Source organism: Haemorhous mexicanus, chromosome 6 (genome assembly GCF_027477595.1).
Source record: "Haemorhous mexicanus isolate bHaeMex1 chromosome 6, bHaeMex1.pri, whole genome shotgun sequence".
In the NCBI taxonomy this organism is placed as follows: Eukaryota; Metazoa; Chordata; class Aves; order Passeriformes; family Fringillidae; genus Haemorhous; species Haemorhous mexicanus.
This window is the reverse complement of record NC_082346.1, coordinates 52,037,821-52,045,181: the sequence shown is the minus strand read 5'-3', so window position 1 is coordinate 52,045,181 and position 7,361 is coordinate 52,037,821.

Sequence of the window (7,361 nt, the reverse complement as noted above, 5' to 3'; positions counted from 1 at the left end):
GCTAATGTATGGGATTAGCTCTGACATACAGTGCCACAGGTTGTTACAGTTTAGGTTATTCCTTTTCTGCTGTTTTGCATCAAGTGTTTTTCCTTTTTTCCTTTGTAGACGTTGGGTGGGATTAATTGCAACCACTAAGTAAGTACCAGAAAAAAGATTCAACAACCCCCCTAGGAATAAACAACAAACCCCCCCCTAATTCAAGTCCTGGATTGTGCACCTATCCTCACAATTACTGAAATCCTGTAAACAACTTTACAGATGTACTTCAAATTAAGTTCCCTCATTCAGGAAGGAAATTTGCTGATTCTCCTTGTTAAAATCAGATTCCTTTTCACTCTTATTGCAAAATTGCTGAGTTCCTCTGTGTCCTGAGAGAACTCTGCAAAGGAAGCATGCTGCTGTCTGTATCCAGCCCTGCAAGCATAGAAGTTAAGATATGTTGCATGAGTTAAGCAAACATCCTATTTCTAAAATATCCCTTGGACCGAACATGCCCAAATTAACTGTTGTAGCTCTGCACTGCACTGTACAACTTTCAGCTAGAGATTAAGGTGACTTATTTTTCTTGTGCCTCCTCAGCTGCACCAGCCCTTGTTAAAATTGCCAGTGCACACTGTTCCCTTCCTGATTTCCTCAGGTAAAATTTTACCAGTTGGTTAATTTCTTAGCTCTTTTGTGCTAGTCCATTACGTTCCACTAAGAGAGACATAGTGCAAACACAGGAACCAAGGCCTGCTTGGTGCATGAGTATGAGGTACAGCAATAACCATTTAAGTTAGCTGATGCAAATTTAATCTGTGACAATGGCTGTGGCAATAGCAGTGGTTATGAATGTCCACATATGAGGGTAGCTGTATGAGCTGCTCTTTACTAGCAGCAGGGATAGCAGTGAAGCAGCGTGGCACAGAAGGGACTGTCAGAATTTGGCAATTTGGTAGGGCAAAAATCAGAGAGCCATGTCCCCTGGTTCTTTGTAGCCTGCCTTCTCTGCAGGTGGTGGTGGGTGGATGAGAAAGTCTTGTTCTCGTATGCTTAAATGGCAGTACAGAGCATTTCTGCACAAACTGAAATAACCTGTGGTTTCTGTGAAAATCTGCCTAAACAAAGACTGCTGGGATTGCAGTTGGGTTGCTGGTGATGATTGGACTGTTATATTTTATTTATTATTTTTATTTTGAAAAGCTAATGGATTTTCAGTCAAAAGCAGCCCTATACCTCAGGGAACAATACATTCTGTTTATGTCTAGGTCTTGTATTGTTTATGTGAAAATTCTCCTGACTTCCCAGATTTGGTGTGCTGCAACCTGGTAGGATAATGGAGATTGCCCAAGGCAGTCTTTATAGACATTTAGGTCCATACAAGCTGAACCTAAGGGAAATTGTATTTTTTATATACAATCTAAGGGAAATCTTGTATTGTTTATATACAAGACCCAGATTATATATATATATATAAAATATATATATTTTATATATATATATATACCTGACTTCCCACATTTGGTGTGCTGCAGCCTGGTAGAATAATGCAGATGCCCTAGGCAGTCTTTATAGGCATTTAGGTCCATACAGGCTGAACCTAAGAGAAATTAATATTCAGGTACAAATATTCTAACAAGTTTATTTGCACTTTGAAGGCAGTTGATACTTTTTGCACTATACACCATAAAATAGCTTAATTTTTTTGCAACTTACTTCTGTAACATTCCGCAGGTAATTTTACTCTGATGTAGGTACTGTTGCCTCCTTATGGCATTGTTTTGCTGACAGGGGACACTGCAATGCTGGTTGATGCAATCTACTGAACCTTGAAATGTCACACACTGATCCTCCAGGAGCTGAAAGGACACAGCTCCTCTTGTTGTCTCTTCCTTGTGATCTACATTTGAATGGTACAGTCTCAAGCTGAAATTCTAAGAGATACTACAGTTCCAGAGAAGCTGACTGTACTCAGGAGCTGTTAGCATTGGGTTTATCCAACATCTACCAAGAGTTAATACAAATCACTTACTATGGGGAAGGGATGGGTCTGACTTTTTAACACTTCCAAAGCAGTTTAGTAGATAATTTTGATATTGATCCAAAGGTGTTTTCCTGGAAGTATGTGACTGATTAGAGCTAAAATCAAGTGTGGAAAATGGGAGCTTCAGCTGGGCACATTGTTGAGCCAGAAGAGTGACAGAGGATTTTGCTCTTGGCAGCAGGGTGGTCATGAAGTGCTCAAGGGCTTGAATCATATGCTGACCCAGGCACTGCACACAGGGAACAGGGGAATGAGTAGTTTAAACCTTTTCTGTGTTAGTATGCAATAAAAATTAAACAGGTGTAGCTATCATAATTCAGCAATATTCAAATTCTCTTTCTAAAGATATAGAAAGCAAAGATTTGATGATCATAGTAACAAAATCCTAAAGAGGAGTAGCTCTAAGTTGTCCCAGAGCTTCAATATGAAAATTGTAATCTTTGTGAACTTCTTATAGAGACAATTGCCTGTCAGGGACTAATTCCTACCACAAATTGTGACATGTGTGAATAATTTTCAGCTTTTTTTCAGTGTCCAGTAATAGCCCTTACAATAGCATGCTCGATTTATTTCTAAGAATTTATTGTCTTCTGAAGGAGCGTGGGGAAAGGGACACAAGACCATTGGATTGCAAGAAAACTGTGAGACCGGAGAAGGGAGAGGTTATTTTTGTTTCTGGATAAAGTGATTCTTTGGTTTCATATTCATAAACTCCTAGATACCTGTGTCCAAGTAGTCTGATGGAGATGACTTGTGTGTGACATTGAGGATGATGAATGTTGTGTTGTTTTCGTGGTTTGGGCATCTCCTGGCTACAGAGTATATTCTTGTTTGAATAACAGGAAGAGAAAGGGCACTGGGCTCGAAACTCATCAAACCCCCCTCCTCTAGCAGAGCACAGGCCTACAGCTAGTGAGTCATCCCTGCCATGATCTTGGTATGAGCAGAGCATTCTTCAGCATTTACCAGTTTTACTGGTGTTAATTTTGCCCTGTCTATTTTTGCAAGTGATGCTTAGTCCCTGCTCTGTTCCTTTTTCTCAGTTTACAAACATGTCTTTGCATTCATAGTTATTTAATCCCAACCTTAACAGTGCTGTTGCAACCCTCTCCAGGGCTAAGGTGACATAAGAGTAAGACTGAACCAACAGAGTGAACATTCACATTTGACTGAGATGAGATAAAATAATCCTCTGTCCTGAAGGTGCATGCCCTAACTCTAGAAGAAAAGTGATTTACTAAATATTCTTTGTAAACAATTGTAGAAAAAAAAGTGTTTCCACTCCTTATTATAATACCATGGGGCTTGCTTGCTTGCTTATTTATTTATGAGAATTAATTGATACAGAAACCAAATTGTTGCTTGTGTGTATTTTTCCACACTAAGTGGTTGGTAGTAATAACAGATAGGACAGCAAAGAAGAGTATTGGAAGAAACAGTGAAGTACTGAGATTAAAGGGATTATAGGAGCAAGAGAAAATAAGCAAATTCACCTTTGTACCAGTGTGTTGCACTTCCCCAGTCTAACCAGAGTCTGGATTTCGCAGCAGCAAAGATAAAACTTGCCCAAAGTCATGTATTGTCTATTTCCTTTTTCACTGATACCCAGCATGAGTAGACAAGGAAAATTTAGGATAGAATTTGTTCTTATCCACCTTGCTTTTAATTGAGGTCACAAGAAGATTTAAATTGTTTATTGATTCAACATTCTTTTTTAATGTTTGTAGCTAAATGCTTATTGGGTGGACAATCCATATTAAGCATAGCAGAAGAACCAAAGGGAAAGACAGGATCAGATAAATTGCATGCTGCTTATCTTCACCTTAGTCCTGAGAGTACTGTGGAGAAAATTCAATTGTTTCCAAGCACACTAATAAGAAAGTTGTAGGGAATACTCAACACAGGCATACCAAGGGCAAATGATGCCTGCTGGTTTGCCTTCTCTGAAGAAGTGGCAGCTGGCTGGGTAAAAAAGGAAGAGCAGTGGATGTTGTTTATTTTGGCTTTATTGGATTATTTGATCCTAATTCCATGAACTGTGTTCTTATAGATGAACTGGGTAGATGTAGATTTCTTGGGGGACCTACAGAGTACATGAAAAGCTGGAAGTACTGAAGTACTGCTCATTATCTTCTGGGCCACTGGGCTCAGCAGGTTGTGAGCAGTACTTCAGCATCAGTGTTCTGCCACTGTTTAATGTGTTCAACAACAACCTGAATGATGGAAAAGAGCTCCTGCCAAGCCTGAGGACTGACACCAAGCTGGGGGTGGGCATGGAGGGGCAGGGCTCTGATAAAGGACAGAGAGACCTCAAAAAGCTCGAGGAGCTACCTGATGGGAAACTTGTCCAATTCAACAAAGACATGAGCATGTGGGGTGAGCAGCCCCATGCTCAGTACAGGCTGTAGGTGAGCTAAGCAGGTAACAGCCCTGCAGGAGAAGATAAGGACAGTCCTAGTGAGCAGCAGGTCCAACATGAATCACCAGTGTGTCCTTTAACAAGGAAGCCTTGCAGCACACTGCTCAGTTAGTAATAGCACAAGCAGCAGGTTGATGCAATTATTCTCCTCTGCCCTGCAATTCTGAGGCTGACCATAGAGTCATGTCTCCATTTCCACCCACTCCTACCCACAAGAGAGATCTACCAAATGGAAGCTAGAAGGAGTCCAAAGAAGGACCACTGAGATGACACAGGAATAGAAATATGTGACATTCAAAGAGGAAGCTGACAGAATTGGTTTTCTTAATACAGAAGAAGAGGAGTTTGAAGGGGAATACTTGATACATTAAATAGTGTAGTGGGTGGTTGCTAGAAAATAGAAATCCTGACTCTTCTCACGTGTTAATGCTGAAGGACAAGAAGGAAGGGATGAGAAATGCATTACAGAAAGTTTCTATTTCCTATTGGGAGAATAAATTCTCTTTACAGATTGTTGAACAGTGGATTGTGTCACACAGAGAGATTGTGAAATTTCTGTCCTTGAAGATATTCAAAACTCATCTAGATAGAGCTCTGAGAGATCTGATATGACTTTGAAGTTATCCTGCTTTGAGCAAAGGGTTGGGCTAGCTGACCTTCAGACTATTTTTAACAAAATTCTGTCATTCTGTGAAATTCTGGCAGTTCCAGATATGAGGATTCTATGAAAATGTGAAAAGTTTTTTAAGTCTGCTTTCTTTGCAGACCTGGTGTTTATGTGCATGTCTTTCAAGCTGGAAGTTCCATTGGAACTTCTTACACCTTTGTCTGCCATGCTGTAGAAACCTTCACTGAGGTTTGGCTCTCCATGTAGATGGCTGTATTCTGTGATGCAGCTATTTCTGGACCTTTTCTTTGAGAAGTTATAAAGACAGAGCTATGAAGTAGATTTCCCACTATTTAATAACTCTTTTCTAAACCTTCTCTGATGAGCTATTCCATTCTTTTCAGACAGGCTCTTCCCTCAGTAAAAGCAGTCATTTTCTTTCAGAGGCTAGCTTTAGAGGAACAGGTCACTCTGCACTTTTTGAGAATGTTGAAACAAGTTTGGGAGAAGTTTCTAAAGGTCAGCTGAAAAATTAGCCACAGCTTCTTTTTCTGTCCTGTCCTAACATTTCTCCTTTTCACTAGCTTAGATCTAGGAGAAGCAGTTTTAGAGAGCTGTTGCAAGAATTCTTATTTTACTATTGAATACTGTATCTCTGCAGGAAATTCAGTATTCAACAATAAATTCAATCCTCAGCAGCATTTATTCATTATATGCTGAAATTATACATACTTTCTGCCAAATTAAATTTCTAAGTGGAAATGCACTTGAAGAGGAAATACCAACCCAGCTTTGGAAGACATGGAATCAGAGTCATAGAATGGTTTGGAAAGGACCTTACAGACCATCTAGTTCTAACCTCCTTGCCATGAGCAGGGACTATGTTCTATGACTAGACCAAGTTGCTCAAAGCCCCATCCAGCCTGGCCTTGAACACTTCCAGGGATGGAACATCTAAAACTTCTATGGGCAACCTGTTACAGTGCATTTTCATCTTTACAATAAAGAATTTCTTCCTCATATCTAATATAAAGCTCCACTTTTTCAATTTAAAGCCACTGCCCCTTGTCCTATCTCTACATGTACTTGTGTTAAGAATAAACCTCTCCTTTTTTCACTATTTAATCTGTATGAGTAGCAAATTTGGGACACTTTTAAAAATCAAACTCATTGTTTTTTCATTTTTAAAAGCTGATTTTCCAGCACTTTCACCAGTTTCTTTCTGATCACTCCTCTCTTACTTAGTGAAACATGAATGATTTATCATCTTTGCAATCAGCTGTAATGACAAAAATATGTGCAACCATAATAAACATGCAAGACAAATTACAACTGAACTGTAGAAAGGATAAAGATGAGAAGATGATAAAGTTCATCCCTTTATATGTTCCCTTAACCATTCTCATTGGAACAAAAGCTGCTTGAATTGTTTTACTGTTGCTTGTTCTTAGATTTCTACAGAGCTCAGAGTGTGCAGGACTCTTCTGACTGTGGTATGAGTTGTACCCTTAGAAGGAATAAATATGCTGGCTGCAGTCTGTCTGGTCAGTCCTGCTGGCTGCTGATGTGTATAAACACCTTCCCTCTTCGGCCTTCTGGCTGTGCAAGGGCAGGAGAAGGGACAATCCCTTTCTTTCCTCTGAGAGTGAGGGGACTTCAGCTCTGAAGGGATGTGCTGGCAAGCAGATACAGGAATACTACACCTAACTGTTACTACAACAGTGAGTGGAATGATACGAGGTACCTCAGAGGAGGATGGGATTTTCATTAAAAGAAACATAATTAAAAACCCCCACGTTTCTGTCCTTTAGATTTCATTGCTTCTTACAAAGGCAGCAGTTATCATCCTAATTCTGTGATATTTGAGAGCTTTAATTACCCACTCAATAAATCTCTAGAAGATCCAGGGAAATGTCTCAGATATTCTCACTCCAAGTGTGGAGCCTCTAAAAACCTTTTATCTATGGGAAAGTGTTTTTAATGTTTCCCTTGTGCTTTTTGTTTTTTACAACTTGAGTGCCTGATGCCAAATACTATAATATCTAGTGTGCCTCTGTCTGTGTGTCTGTCTGTGCATGTCTAAAGAAACTGTACCTGATTCCTCACAAGCATAAAGGTGTTATAAATTGCTGGCATATCATATCTCCCTTGATTTTTCATCACTAAATATTGCAGTGTCTCTGTGTTTTTCTGGTTTCACCAGAGTTGCAGTTCTTCTCCAATCTCCTCTCTTTTATTTCTCTTTGGCCCTGCATGATGCCATCTCCAGTTCAGCCTTTGCTTGGTGTATTTAGTATTTCCCTGATGAT